The sequence below is a fragment of the Cavia porcellus genome, unplaced genomic scaffold, assembly GCF_034190915.1.
Source record: "Cavia porcellus strain 051 isolate PalLab524CR breed Dunkin Hartley unplaced genomic scaffold, mCavPor4.1 scaffold_34, whole genome shotgun sequence".
Classification (NCBI taxonomy): Eukaryota; Metazoa; Chordata; class Mammalia; order Rodentia; family Caviidae; genus Cavia; species Cavia porcellus.
Window position 1 is genome coordinate 8241810 of NW_026947517.1, and position 16089 is coordinate 8257898.

General features: G+C 43.3%; 1 non-coding gene across 1 annotated transcript; it reads left to right on the forward strand.

Moving 5' to 3' along the window:
• The first annotated feature begins 4309 nt into the window (after positions 1-4309).
• Positions 4310-4383, forward strand: Trnak-cuu (transfer RNA lysine (anticodon CUU)). The gene has a single exon. It is a non-coding gene; the product is annotated as a tRNA-Lys (tRNA).
• The last annotated feature ends 11706 nt before the right edge of the window (positions 4384-16089 follow it).

The window sequence follows — 16089 nt, forward strand, 5'->3', positions numbered from 1 at the left end:
GCCAGTTATGCCTGCTTGAAAGAGAATGGATGGTACAGGAAATTACGTGGTTTTGATCTCCAAAGAATTGCTTGAATCAAACTGAAACAGGTAAAAGCTAAAAAACTGTTAGGGTTTTCATAGATTAAAAACTCATTTACATAATTAGTTGAAGAATGAGTTGATGCATTTGGAAGATTATTCAGAACATACAGCTAGCTGAATTATATTAGATATTTATTTCTTAACTTTTATACAGGTACAAAATACCTGACTTACAGAATTTAAAATAAATACATTCTTTATCTCATTGTTTCCATGAGAGAAGTTTGGTTTTGACTGTTTCCAAAGCATAAATATCTTGGAAAAAAGTGAAAAGGGAAAGGCAACTTTTTTATGAGGCCAAGGAGCCAGAGAACAGTTTCAGAACCTGAGAGGAAGGATCCAGGGACCAGATTTGGTACATGGGTCCCAACACACATGGCTGCAGTGTATACATATAGAAGCGATCATAGTAATATCCTACAGATTTCTGAAGCCAAAAAGGTGTTAAAAAATGGATCACCAGGCTTTAGGAAATATACGACTTCTAGGAATGTTAAAATCCTGAACAGCTGAGTGCCGATTAGTGACAAGGGAACTATATGGCAAGGGGAACTTAGCGTGTGAAGTCCTCGGGTATCCCTGTCTCATCAGAAGGAAATGTTCAATTGGATTAGAAATTTTGTTCCATTTCAGCAATAATTGTCACCCCCATGCTTGGCAATATGATGACTTTCAGAATTCAGCATTTTTATGAGTCTGAATGAGTAGCAAGCTTGTCTTGGAGAACTGATGCTTGCTTTTATTTCATCTTTATCTGTTGCAGACCATTACTATCATTTAAATGTAATGTCTTCCCTTTACACAGTAACTGTACTCCTTTTGTGTTCACATACTGGGTTTCTAGGTGGAAAATTAATAGAAATCAGTGAAAATCATTAAAATAAAGTCTGCTGCCTCTAACACAGACTTCTGACTCTGTTCTGTTGTGTCCTGCCCTGGCCTGTTCTCAGAATATTTTCTGACATCAGGGGATTTTTTATTCCTGGAGGATTGAACCTGAATCCTGAAAACATTTGCAGCCCATTATGGAAAGAGTCCACTGATCCTTGAAATAAAGCAGGGGTAGCCATGAAATGGCAGGGATTAATAAGAAATTTAGAGAAGACCTAACACCACCACTTCTCAAAATTTAATGAAATCAAATGGGAAATGGTACTACTCAATTCATTCCTGGAAGCAGGCATTACTCTGATACTGAAACCAGAGAACAGTCCAAATAAGAAAGAGAATTACAGACCATTCTGCGAGTGAACATTGAAGCAAAAATCCTCAATAAGATACGGGCAAACAGACTGCAGAATATCATTAAGAAGATTTTACAACATGATTAAATGGAATTATTCCCTGGGATGCAGGGGTGGTTCAACATACATAAATCCATACATATAATACACCGCATTGACCTATCCAAAAGCAAAAATCATTTGATCTTTTCAATAGATGCAGAAAAAAATTTTGCCAAAGTCCATCACCTATTCATAATAAAAAACCTATAAAAATTGGGAGAGAAGAACTTTATCTCAATCTGATAAAAGCCTTTTATTAAAAACCAACAGTCAACCTCATACTAAGTGGACAAAAACTGAAAGCTTTCAGTCTAAAATCTTACTGTCTCCACTCTTACTCAATATAGTCCTGGAAACTAGCTGGAGCAATTAGACAAGAGAAAGAAATAAAAGGTATAAAGATAGTAAAGGAAAATCTTAAACTATCATTATTTGCAGAAGACATGATACTCTACTTAGAAGACCCTAAAAATTCCACCAAAAGACTTCTAGTTTAAGAAGCAAATTCAGTAATATAGCTGGTTACAAAGGCAACACTCAACAATCAATAGACTTCATAAACAAGAATAAAAAACTCATGGAAAGAGAAATCGAGGAAACAATAACTTTTACAATAGCATCCAACAAAATGAAATACTTAGGAATCAATCTAACAAAGGATGTAAATGACCTCTACACGTAAACTACAGTACTCTCAACAAGGAGATTGAAGATGATATTCTAAAATGAAGAACTATCCCATAGTCTTGGGTAGGGAAATTCAATATAGTGAAAATGACCATACTTCCAAAGCTATTGTACAGATTTAGTGCAATCCCAATCAAAACCCAGTAGCATATCTCAAAGAATTACACAAAATAAATCCTAAAATTCATCTGGAACCAGAAGAGACCTAGAGTGGCAAAGGTGATCCTGGGCAACAAAGAAAAGATAGGGTTCATCAAAATACCTGACTTGAAATTATACTATAAAGGTATTGTGATTTTAAAAAAAGGTGTGGTACTGACAAAAAACAAAACAAACAAAACCAGACCCAAAGATCAAAGGAACAAATTAGAAGATGGAGAAACAACCCCAGACCACTAAACCATCTTATCTTTGACAAAGGTGCCACACAGAGTCATTGGAAGAAAAGCAGCCTCCTTAATAAATGATGCTGGAAAAACTGGCTCTATACATTCTGAATATTATCTTTCAAAGTGTATTAAGCTAAGATCAGAATAGATCAAAGATCTTATATTAAAACAGAAACATTAAATCTGCTGTAAGATAGAGTAAGTAAAATTCTTGAAGAGATTGATGTAAGCAAAGACTTTATGAAGAAAACTTGGATTGCACATCAAAAATCAAAGAGAATTAATCTCACCCTACTGAAAAACTTTTTAACAGCAAGAGAAATCACTAACAGACTCAAGAGACAACCCACAACGTGGGAGAAAATGTTTGCCAACTGTTCCTCAGACAAACTGTTACTATAATAGAGTATGGAAAACTAAAAAATTTCAGTCTTCTCAGATTTAAAGACCCAATCCAAAAATGTGCATCTGAGGTGAAGTACACAGTTCTCAGATGAAGAAATAGAAACAGCAAATAAATATGTGACAAATTGTTCTGCATAAATTATCACTTTACAATTGCAAATTAAATAACACTGATATGTCACCTTGCCCCAGAAAACATGCCTACTGTCAAGAAATCAAAATATAACGAATGCTGGAGGGGTTGAGGGGGGGAAAAGGAACCCTTCTCCACTGTTGGTGGTAAAGCAACCACTGAGGAAACTAGTGTGGAGATTTCACATAAACTTGGTCTACAGACCCACTCAGCGCAGCTATTCTCCTTCTGGGTATCTACCCAAAAGAATAAAAATCATCATACCACAGTGATATATGTGCACCCATGTTTATAGCAGCACAGTTTGTGGTAGCAAGATCTTGTATGGAATGCAGGATCTCTAGCTTGCCAGGCAGGCGCTTAAGCTAAATCCCTGGACCACTGTTGGGAGCAGGAGCCAGGGGTCCTGCAGTAACCTCAGCCTTCTAGACAAAGCATTGCGCTGATATTAAACTGGGAATAGCTTCAAAACATAAAAAATAGAAGTTTCTCATGGGCCCAAGAACATGTTTACCTCCTGGGCTGCACAACATAGAAGTTTCTCACGGGCCCAGGAGCATGTTTACCTTTGCTGTGTGCACAAGAAAGTGTCCTGAAGTGACTTGTACTGCTCTTTGTTTTGAAACATTATAAAAACTCTGTAGTCCTTCAATAAATCGCCTTTTGCCTCCTGAGCAACTGGTCTCCCTGTGTCTTCAGTGTCTCGCCTGACTCCTTCCCTGCAGCTGGCCGCAGCACCTGGCACCTGGCACCCAAACTTGGGGCTTGTTGAATATAAGCATTTGGAGCGTTTTTCCAGTGGAAGGAGAATCGAGAGTTGCGAGAAGACCACTGCTACAGACCACCCGGGTAAGTGAAAAGTGAAAGTAGCAGGGAGTGGCATATATGCAGGGATTGAGAAGGGGTAACTCCCCATCATCAGAACGGGAACTTTTTGAACAAGTTATTTCCTCTTTGTTAAAGAGTAGGGGCATTCCTGTAGCTAAGCTTCAAATTCATCGGTTTGTTGATTTTGTGCATCAGGTTTGTCCCTGGTTTCCTGAACAGGGAACGGTTAATGTTGAGACTTGGAAAACAGTAAGAGAAAAGATTAAAGATTATTATTGTGCTTGGGGTCCTGAGAAGGTTCCTGTGGGTGTGTTTTCAATTTGGACTCTAAATAAGGACTATTTAAAAGGGGACTCTGAGTCTAGTAAATGGGAAAAAAGAACTCGAGAAAGTTTTATAAGAAAAAACCAAATCCTCAGAGAATGTGGCATCCTCCTTATACCCACCCCCCCGCCCTCTGCTCTGCCACCACTCTCTGAGCCACCCTGTTACAAGCAGCCCAGCTAGCTCAGTCGGTAGAGCATGAGACTCTTAATCTCATGGTCGTGGGTTCGAGCCCCACCTTGTGTCAAAAGTTTGTACATGCAGCCATTGCCAATACCAGATCTAAATTTGCCTCTGCCACCATTATTCATTATATGGATGATATTTTAATAGCCCATCAAGATTCTGAGATGATTTTGCAAGTATATGCCTCTCTTCATCAGGATTTAACAAATAATGGGCTGGTCATTGCACCTGAGAAGGTCCAAACTTCACCTCCTTTTTCTTATCTAGGTTTTCACTTATATCCACGGCATTTTTCTCCTCAACGTTGTCTGTTAATACTTCTCACTTGTGTACATTACATGATTTTCAAAAACTCTTAGGCGAAATTAATTGGATCCGGCCATCTCTAAAGTTAACTACTCAAGACCTCCACCCATTGTTTTCCTTATTAGCTGGAGATTCTGACCCAAGTTCACCCCACCAAATGACGGCTGAAGCTCGCAAAGCTCTTGAACTGGTTAATAAGGCTCTTCAAAGTGCGCAGCTTCATTATTGTGATTTTTCCACTCCCTGGTCTCTTATCATCATACACACGTCTTTTTCCCCTACAGGTGTGTTATATCAGCAGGGAGTTCTCTCATGGATTCATGGTTCGCATTCCCCGAAAAAGGCTCTCCCCCCTTATGCCTCTTTGGTTGCAGAAAGGATTATGCAAGGAAGAAAATTGTCTATAATGCATTTAGGAAGCGACCCTCACTCTATTATAATCCCTTATACATCTGAACAGCTTGAATGGTTGCTTAATATGACTGATTATTTTCCTCTTTCTCTAGCATCCTATACCAGTCAAATCCAACACCATTATCCCAAGGATAAAATTCTTCAATTTGCCTCCAAAGTTACGTTTTCATTTCCTCAAATCATACGCATGAAACCCCTTGTTAATGCTATTACTTTATTTTCAGATGGAAGCTCCAATGGAAAAGCTACTTTAGTATCCCCAAGTCAAACTTATGTATGGCAATTGAGGAGTACTTCAGCTCAGGAGACTGAACTTTATGCTGTTCATCAGGCTTTTATTCTTTTCTTTGATGTTCCCTTTAATTTGTTTTCAGACAGCCAATATGTAGTACAAGCCTTGTCTATTTTAGAATGTGTCCCTGTTATCAACACTGCTAATATCCTTGTTGCACAGTTATTTGGTCTTATTCAATCATCTTTACATTCTCGATCTGCACCTTGTTTTGTAGGACATATTCGCAGTCACTCTAATCTTCCAGGCACTTTGACTCATGGAAATGCAATTGCAGATTGAGCCATGCATATTGGACTGTCTGCTGTTTTGCAAGCACAACAGTCACATGCTCTTCATCACCAAGCTGCACAGGTTTTACGTTATCAATATGGTATAACACGGCAGCAAGCACAAGAAATTGTTAAAAACTGTCCCTCATGTGAGCATCTCCTTCCAGTACCGCATTTTGGAGTCAACCCTCCAGGACTCCGTCCAAATGACTTCTGGCAGATGGATGTCACTCATTATCCTTTTTTTGGGTCATTAAAATACCTACACGTTACCATAGACACCTTTTCTCATTACATGCTTGTTTCACCTATGACTGGAGAAACTGCCACCCATGTAATACAACACCTACTATATTGTTTCTCTATCCTGGGCATTCCTGGATCCATTAAAACTGATAATGGCCCAGCATATGTTAGTAAACCCTTTGCCATATTCTGTCAGACTTTCCATATTAAACATGTTACTGGACTGCCTTATAATCCTCAAGGACAAGGAACTGTTGAACGTGCTAATCTCTCACTAAAAAAACACATTAAAGAAATTTAAAAGGGGGAGATGGTATAAGTATTTTCCCAAAACCCTTCTTAACCATGCTCTTTACGTTCTTAATTTTTTAACTTTTGATGCTTCCAATAGATCTGCAGCTGAGAGACATTGGTCTCCTGATTTGCCCTCCAAGCCAATGGTTTATTGGAAAGACCCATTAACTAATCTATTACATGGCCCTGACCCAGTATTGATATGGGGAAGAGGGTATGTTTGTGTTTTTCCCACAGATGCTGATACACCCAGGTGGATCCCAGAACGCTGTGTACGACTTGCCCAAGAGCAAGATAGAAAAATTGCGCAGGACGATGCTTCGACTAACCATGACCTCGAGGACGAGAACAATGACCAGAAGGCCTCCTGCGACAAGAGATGAAACTCTTCTGTTTTTGGCTCAACTGTTAAGCATTATTTGGGTTTTGCATATATTTTATATGCCTGTGTGGGCGGATAACTATTGGGCATTTGTACCTAATCCTCCTTTGTTGCACCCTATGTCATGGGGCGACAACGATGATGTTACTGTTTATGTAAATAATACTCGTGTCTTAAGTTTTCCTTCTTCCACTCATATACAACCTATCTCTATTTTATATAATTACACTGAAATGTCTGTTTCATTACCCTTATGTTTTTCTAAAACAAATAAGAATTGTACATTAATAGAAAGATATTCTGATTGGGATGGAAACTTTACTAATGGAATGCACTGGGGAGTAGATATGATGTATGTATTTCACAACAGTAGTGAAACTAGAGTGGGAAAAGTTAATCCCCCTGAGCATATTCCAGAATGTAGACAAAAATATCCAAGCAAAATTGTATATGGACCCTCATGGCGTTTGTGCCATCATAATTATACTATATGTTACAAAGATCTATGTGATTGGAGTGATTACAGAGAAACAACCTACAGGCCCCAAAATTTATTATATGGAATATGGACAAGGAATAACATCACCTTTTTTACCATGCTGTGGAAGTTGGTTGCAGCACTTGATTACATTGCTGTTGCAAAGGAAAATTTGTATGGCAACATATAGGGACACAGGATGCTATTTCTGTTAATGGCACAGTAAAAATTTTGTAACTATCATAGCTTGTATTTCTTAACCATATGGTGTTATAAGTGGAGAACTTACTGTAAATAAGAACAATGAATCTTATGAAATTACTTGTAAAGATTGCATCTTATCCAATTGTGTTAATGCTTCACGAAATCACTCATCCATATTACTGTTCAAACAACCTCCATTTGTATTTTTACCTGTTAATATCACCACAGAGTGGTATCAAGATCCTTGTGTGATTATTTTGCAAAAATTAACTAAGTTTTTAAATCGGGCCAAACGATTTGTTGGGATGTTAATGACTGGAATTGCTGCACTTATTACTTTGATAGCCTCCACTACAATGTCCGCAATATCTCTTACAGAAAGTGTGCAAACTGCATCCTATGTTTGTCGATGTCCGCTCCCCGCGGCTCCTTTTGTGCTTCAGTCTGCCCCAAAGCCTCTACCGGTCCGCTCTCCGCGGCTCCTTTTGGGCTTCTACTTCCGGGCTTCTATCTGGCTTCTTCTTCCGCCCAGGGGTGGCACCGGTATATATACGGGTACGGTGTCCAATCATGTTAAAGTAAGCAAGGCAAGCTGATTGGCTAACATCATCAGTTGCCAGGCAGACTATATTGTTGAGCGGGTTGTTTACGCGGTAAGCAGGAAACTAACATATTCGATGGGAGGGGTAATCTACCTCAGGCCTCACTCTTTACTACAGGCCTCACGTCCGCCAAGTGAGGCGACCGGGCTCGGGGCTGTGGCTCCCAACATCTCCCCCTTTTTTATTTTTTATGAATGTGCGCATTGTAGCCCTTCCTGGACTGGGTGCAGAGGCTTATGCCCTATGCGTAGGCCCACCGTAGGTCCTTGGCTTAGACCCTGGTCGGCCGTCCCATGGTCTGCCAAGGCCCTGAGGCCCTCGTCCTTTTTCTAGGGCCAGGCACAAACTGGACGGAACCTGGATGCACACAAGCTTGCACTCATTCTCTCTCCGTAAAGAAATTCCCTCGGAGAGAAATTTAGACCTGGGCAGCATCTAACAGTCCAGCGGCTTACGTGCAGGATGGGGTAGGGCCTGGCTTAGGTCGAGTCATGCTGGGGAGGCACGCTCTTACCCGTCATTGACTCATCTACCCTGCTATATCATAATTTTTTAGAGGAGGAGTGTGGGAAGCTCACCGTCCCTAGACTCGGTCGTAGGCTAGGCGAGCGAGCCATGCATATGCCTGAGGATCTTCTTGTCCATTTCGGGCTACCGCTATTTCTATTCATCTTGTTGGTTGGTCTGTGATGGATCTCCAGTAGGGCAGGTCTGATCTTTAGTCGAGGGCTTTGTTGCCCGTGTCAGTCTCTCCGGTATCCACAGTGGTTCTCGTCCCGGTTCCTGTGGGAAAACACAAACCGCGCCTCGGTTCCAGCTGATTACTGGATCCGGGCCCATCCATTGTCCTGTCAGGACATCTTTCCACTTCACCCACCCTTTATGGTTGGGGGAAGGGTTGCAGTGCTCCACAGCTGGGGAGCGATTATCATTATTTAAATTTAAAAAATTGTGTGTGAATAGTGCCATGGATAATCGTGCCTTTGGGGCCAGGCCTTGGCCTACTCCCCCTTTTTGTTTTTGTAAAATTTCTTTGAGGCTTCTATGAGCCCTCTCAATGATTCCTTGACCTTGGGGATTGTATGGGATACCATGTTTTAATTGAACCTCCATCATTTTGCAGAACTCATTGAAAGCTTTGCCTATATAGGCTGGTCCATTATCAGTTTTTAATATTTTTGGTTTGCCCCATGCGGCCCAAGCTGCCAGGCAATGATTGATCACATTAGACACTTTTTCACCTGTTTCTGCTGTTGCAAATATGACGTGAGAACAGGTGTCTGTGGAAACATGAACATATTTAAGAGTCCCAAACTCCTGTATATGTGTGATGTCCATCTGCCAAACATCACCAGGGATCAAACCTCGAGGGTTTACTCCCATCGGTATGGCAGGTTTGTATGTGGCACAGGAGTCACATAGTCGCACGATATCTCGTGCATCTGCTCTAGAAACATGGAAATGGTTTGCTAGTGTCCTGGCATTAACATGAAATTTATCATGGAAGGCACGGGCTCGCTCGATTGGTGTTAGTAAGGTAAAAATCCATAACGGGCGAGTGGCAGTGTCAGCAGCCGCATTCCCCTGTGCCATAGGCCCTGGCAGGGATGTATGTGCTCTTATGTGGGTGGTGAAGACCTTATGGTGTCTGTTCTGAAGCAATGTCTGGATAGACAGGAACAGCCCAGCCACTGTGGAAGTGGATCTAATTAAACCGGCAGTCTCAAGCACTTGCATAGCATTGACCACATACCTAGAATCGGAGACAATATTAATGGCTTCTGAGAACCGTTCAAGAATCATTTTAACGATCTGCAGTTCCACCACCTGAGGCTGATCTGGTTCAAATTGTATGGTAACCGGGGGCTTGCCTAGGATCACATAGGCGCCTATCCCCGTCTTAGAGCCATCTGTGTATATTGTAGTTGCTGGGACTAATGGCTCAGAGGCAGTAACCTTTGGAAAAATTATAGGGTGCTGAGTGACAAATGACAAGATAGGGTCTTTAGGGTATTGATTGTTTATATCCCCATGGAAAACACATCTCAGAATGGCCCAAGTATCTATGCAGGCAGCCAGGGTCTTGATCTGGCTGGCGGTATAGGGTACTCGGATGGCTTGTGGTCCTGAGCCAAAATGTTGGACAGCTCTATCATGCGCTTCAAGGGCCAATGAAGCGACTGCCTCCGGGTAATGCTCTATGACTTTTGCAGGTGAGACCTTAGGGTGTATCCACAGTAGTGGTCCTTTCTGCCAAATCACCGCTGTAGGCTGTAGACTAGTCTGTAGCAAACAGACATCAAAGGGTCGCCCCGGTTCAATTCTGTGTAAGGTAGCCCCACCTAAGGCTTCCTCCACTCTCTGTAAGGCAGCTCTTGCCTCAGGAGTGAGCCTCCTGTGGGAGGCTATATCTGGGTCTCCCTTCAGAAGGTCGAACAGGGGTTTGAGATCTGAATTTGGTATATGTAAATATGGCCTAATCCAATTAATGTCTCCCAATAGCTTTTGCATGTCATTTAGGGTCCTAACGCCATCCGTCCTAATGGTGACCTTCTGTATAAGTCTGGAGGCGACACTGAGGTCCACACCTGCTGACCCAGGGGTGGCCCTTGTTGAAGGCTGCCATCCTGAGCTGTCCTGTCTCTGGGGCGGGGGCCTGCCTGTGAAGGGGGCCCCCTCTGGCCGTTTTTTGGCCCTCTAGCATCTTGTCCACAAATACGGTTGCCCTGAGCATCAAAGACCGACCTACACTCCTCAGCTTTGTGTGATCCCTTCTTGCATCGCCCACAAACATATGGTTCTTCATTCCTAGGGCGAGGCCTAGCATCTGCATTGTTTGGGCAGTGACGTTTAATGTGTCCTGGCTCCCCGCAGGCAAAACACCCTTTAGCCTTACATTCCCCTTCTAACCCGCGAGGTCCCCTCTGCTGTATAGCCGCGGCCAGGAGAGCAGCCACTCCCGAGTTGGAGAGCGGCCCCCCTATCTCTCTGCATATCCTAATCCAGGCATTGAGGTCCTTGTTCTTATGAGGAGCTATCGCTGCCTTGCACTCCTTTGTACACTGTTCGAAAATCAGCTGCCTTACCAGCGGTCGAGCCACTCCCGGATCAGAAAATATCTTATCGGCAGCATCTTGCATTCGGGCCACAAAGTCAACAAATGGCTCTGTGGTACCCTGAATTATTTTTGAAAGACACAAGGAGGCTGTTCCAGCACCACTTACTTGCTTCCAGGCGCGGAGTCCTATGGCATTGATTTGCTCATAGACAGCGCCGGGGAACTGGGTCTGGTCATCAGCGTGCCGACCTTCTCCCATAAGCATTTCCTTGTTCCACCCCCGGTTTCCCCGATTGGCGTTTTTCTCAGCCTGCTCTGCAGAGAACTCTGCGTACCAGGCTCGCCAATCCAGGTAACTGCCCGAGGGCAGACAGGCCTTTGCCAGCTGAATCCAGTCCGCGGGGGTGAGGGGCCCAGAAGACAGATTCTCCAGCATGGCAATGGTGTAAGGCGCAGTCGGCCCAAAGGTTGTAACTGCATTTTTAAGTTCTCTAATCTGCTTTATCTCAAAAGGCTCCCATACATTGCGTCCCTGGCCCATAGCTACTTGTACAGGAAATATCTCGTAGGGGCCACTATCTATCCCAGGTGGATGTACCTCATGAGACAAGCGTCCCCCCTGCCAAAGCCGCCTGTAAAAATACCGACCCGCCGGCGGCGGAGCATAAGACAGCGGCCGTGATTGGGCGGAAAATGGGGGCCCGTGCATCACTTCCTGTTCTGGCGAAAGGGGAGGGAGCTCCCAGGCGGCCGCCTCGTGGCGAGGGACCGCCTCCCTCTCGCGCCAGGGCGCACTCAGGAGCTCTCTACTCCTCCGCAGACCAGGTTGAGCAGAGCGCAATTCGCGGCGTGACGCTGGAAAAGAACCCTGCGACTCCTTATTGAGCGACTTAGGCTCCTGACAGCTGGTCTCTTTGGCCTCCTTGCCATTCAACTTTCCCTCGTCCTCGGAGTCAGACGGAGTCAGGCTAGAGTCCCGTCCTCCTCCTTAGCATCCTTGTTCCCCTTGACGGACACCTCTCGGGAGCTCCCTGACTGGGCCTGCTCAGATACCCTGCGTACTTTTGTAAGCTCTTGAGAGCTTTCTCCACAACCACCCTCGCTCTTAGTGCCGCTACCTAGCATGTTTCCCATTTTTTAATATGTTACTCACCGCGTGAGGCCCAAGGAATCCGCCACTTACGCGTGAGCCTGAGGGGAGTCTAAAAGCCCTGTAGGTGCGCGCCACCCAGAGCCCAGGCTTATCCCCAACTCACCTGTCTCGCAGCTCTGTACTGGAGCGTTGTCCACTTCCACGTCTCAGGGGTGATCAGTCCCCGGGCAGGCCTCCAAATGTCGATGTCCGCTCCCGGCCGGCAGGAAGGACACACGACAAAGTCTGGTAGTGGACAACCTTTTCTTTTTATTTTCCTTCTCCGTACAGCCTGCCCTGGGTTCTCCCAGCTGAAGCCTCCTTTGGTCCGCTCTCCGCGGCTCCTTTTGGGCTTCTACTTCCGGGCTTCTATCTGGCTTCTTCTTCCGCCCAGGGGTGGCACCGGTATATATACGGGTACAGTGTCCAATCATGTTAAAGTAAGCAAGGCAAGCTGATTGGCTAACATCATCAGTTGCCAGGCAGACTATATTGTTGAGCGGGTTGTTTACGCGGTAAGCAGGAAACTAACATATTCGATGGGAGGGGTAATCTACCTCAGGCCTCACTCTTTACTACAGGCCTCACGTCCGCCAAGTGAGGCGACCGGGCTCGGGGCTGTGGCTCCCAACATATGTTAATGAATTATCCCATAATGTTTCTTTGGTTTTGAAAATACAGGAAAATTGGGATAGTCTGATTCAACAAAAATTAAATGCTCTACAACATACAGTAATAACCTTAGGAGATCAATTATATGCTTTGCAAATACAGTCTTCTTTGAAATGTCATGCCTTATACGAACATATTTATGTTACTTCACATAGATATAATGAAAGTGATTTACCTTGGGATAGGGTGAAAAATCATTTGCTATGAATATGGCATAATTCCAATACTTCTCTAGATTTGCTTAAGCTGCATAAGACTATCCAAGATATAACCAATGCACCAGCAATAAAAGTTGACATAGCAAAAGAAACTGAGCAAATATTCAACGCATTAACCAGCCATTTCCCAAGCCTCACGGGCATTTCACATTTTATCATTCTAGCTGGTATTGGAGCTCTAGCATTTATTGACATGATAACAATTTTTCCATATTTTGTGAGAACTGTTGTTGGGCAAATGAGAAATGTGTGTTTGGACTTGAAACGTTTTAAGTTAGAATCATCTGCTAAAGAAATTCCCATGCGACGCTTTGTCAAAGAAATAAGGGGGATATGTTGGGAGCTGGAACCAGGGGTCCCAGAGTGAACGGGTGTGGGAAACCACACACTGAAGCTGGACCTCATCCATTCCCTCAGCCATCTAGACAAAGCATCGCGCTGATATTAACCTGTGAATAGCTTCATAACATAAAAAATAGAAGTTTCTCATGGGCCCAAGAACATGTTTACCTCCTGGGCTGCACAACATAGAAGTTCCTCACGGGCCCAGGAGCATGTTTACATTTGCTTGTGCACAAGAAAGTGTCCTGAAGTGACTTGTACTGCTCTTTGTTTTGAAACATTATAAAAATTCTGTAGTCCTTCAATAAATCGCCTTTTGCCTCCTGAGCAACTGGTCTCCCTGTGTCTTCAGTCTCTCGCCTGACTCCTTCCCCGCGCTGGCCGCAGCACCTGGCACTTGGCTCCCGAACATGGGGCTTGGCGCCCGAACTTGGGGCTTGGAATATAAGCATTCGGAGCGTTTTTTCCAGTGGAAGGAGAATCGGGAGTTGCAAGAAGACTGCTGCTACAGAGGACCCGGGTAAGTGAAAAGTGAAAGAAGCAGGGAGTGGCATATACACAGGGATTGAGAATGGGTAACTCCCCATCATCAGAATGGGAACTTTTTGAACAAGTTATTTCCTCTTTGTTAAAGAGTAGGGGCATTCCTGTAGCTAAGCTTCAAATTCATAGGTTTGTTGATTTTGAGCAGGAGCCAATCAGTGATGAAGAGGCCGGCTGTAAGAACTGTCCAATTAGGAGGGCCAACGTAGGCGGTATCTTCCGGTGTCATGGCATCAATTGCAAGGCCAGGGCAAAAAAGGGAGTGCTAGATGTTTGCTAGACAACTGTTTTTTGCTTCTGTTCTCCGTGGACTGCTTAGAAAGAACCTGAGAGACCTCCAAACTATGCAATGGTGATGTTATGGGATGGGAGCAGTGAAATGGGGTGGAATCCGGATGAGACCAGTTAGAAGTGGTGAGAAGGGATTGGGGGTTTAGCTCAGCGGCATAAGCACCTGCCTTGAAAGCAGGCAGTCATGAGTTTGATCCCCGGTACCGATGAAAAGGAAAAAGACCAAAAAAAAAAAAAAAAAAAAAACAGTGGTGAGAAGCAGCTGTGCTGTCTAGAGCCTGTGTTCTTAGCCTCAGACCCTGAGGTGCTCTTGTGCTAGAAGGGAGTCATCCTGTGTCCCTTTTACCTCTAGCTGGGGTCAGGATATTTCTGGGTCCCTAGAATGCTGTCACCACTGTGATACCACCAGGCCACAATGCCATTTTTGTAATCGCCTGCTGCCCTTGCTCCTCCAACAGTCTGGACCCAGGACAGGGCATGAGGAGACCCTGATTCCGAAGTGGTTTCAAGCTGGGTGCAGCTGTAATAAGCTAGGTGTCTGCTCTCATTCCTGTCAGCAACAGATCTGAAAGCCAGAAGTTTATAAATGTCTGTGCTGCAGGACCTCATAGCCACAACTGCTCTCCTTAAACTTATGCATTTATGTATTTTGTGATCGCCTAAATTTATACTATGTTCTCATATTTCCATGCTCATGAAAGGTGGAGGCAAAGGTTCTGAGAATTCAAAGATGTGTAGTGATGTGCCTCAGTGGAGGAAGGCTCCCCAAACACTGGATGAACTCCTGTGTATTATACAGAACAATGCAAAGGATTTCTGAACATACTTGATGTGACACATGTGCCCATAGATGATGTTTGGGAGAACATCCATAGAGGTTTAAATTTTGAGAAAATGAAGCAGATATAAATGTGTCATCAAGGGCAGGGAAAAGTGTGTTTACTAAGGATAAATTCCAGAAAGGGCTGCCTGTTAAATTCTCCTTGAAAAATGCCTAAATTTAGTCATTTGCATAAACATATATATACACGTGATATCCTTCTGAATGGAAAAGAATATGGGTGTCATATCTGAATTAAGAGGTGATTTAATAGCTTGGTTGATCATATACATTGTTTAAATATGAAAATGCTCTGTAATGGACTTTACTAATTCATGTAAAGAGATGCCCTAAATTGAAACTGTGCAGGGATATCAGTAGTTAAGTCATGAAGGGTTTTCTGCTTAGGGTGGATCAGACAAGCTTGGAAAGGATGTGGAAGTGACTAGCAGGACACAGTGTGCCAATAGCAGGACATACAACAGAGAGGGACTTCCATGAAAGTCAGGTAGTTCTTAGGGTAAGCATGAAGTTAAAGTTGGCTTATGATTTCTTCCTTGAGGTGAATAACACCAGCTCTGGTAAGAATCACTATTCCACATCCTTGTCAACCCATGAATTCTTTGTTCTTCACTTGAGATCTAGTTTTGATTATCTCTAATTATGACCCAGTGTCATGAAGGTGAAATTTGAATTTTTTTTAACAGGGATCGAACTCATGATCTCAAGCTTGCTAGGTAGGTGTTCATGCTGCTGAGTTAAATGCCCAGCTCTGAAAGTGTTTTCTGTATAGTATGTAAGATATCAACATTGTTCCTCAGAAAACGTTGAATATTATGGAATTTTTCTATATTGTATGGATATAATTTTTAAAGCAAACCAAAGGTGTCCTATGCAGTCACTTTTCAAGTTTCACATTGTCTTTGAGGTGTCTCAGTCAGGGTTTCTATATTTCAGACAGCTCTGTAATTTAGGTTAGCCCCAAACTCTAGGAAGGTTTCCTGCATCAGCCTCCCAAGATATATTTCTTATATCTGAATGGAGAGTGATCACTTGGTGATCACTTGGTGACACTGAGCTATAATTTGAAACTTGTACCTGGTTTCATTGTTTATACATTTTTTACATACAGCAGTTTTCATTGAACATGTGAGTTATTATTTATGTATCGTATTTGATGTTATTTATGTTTTGTTCTATG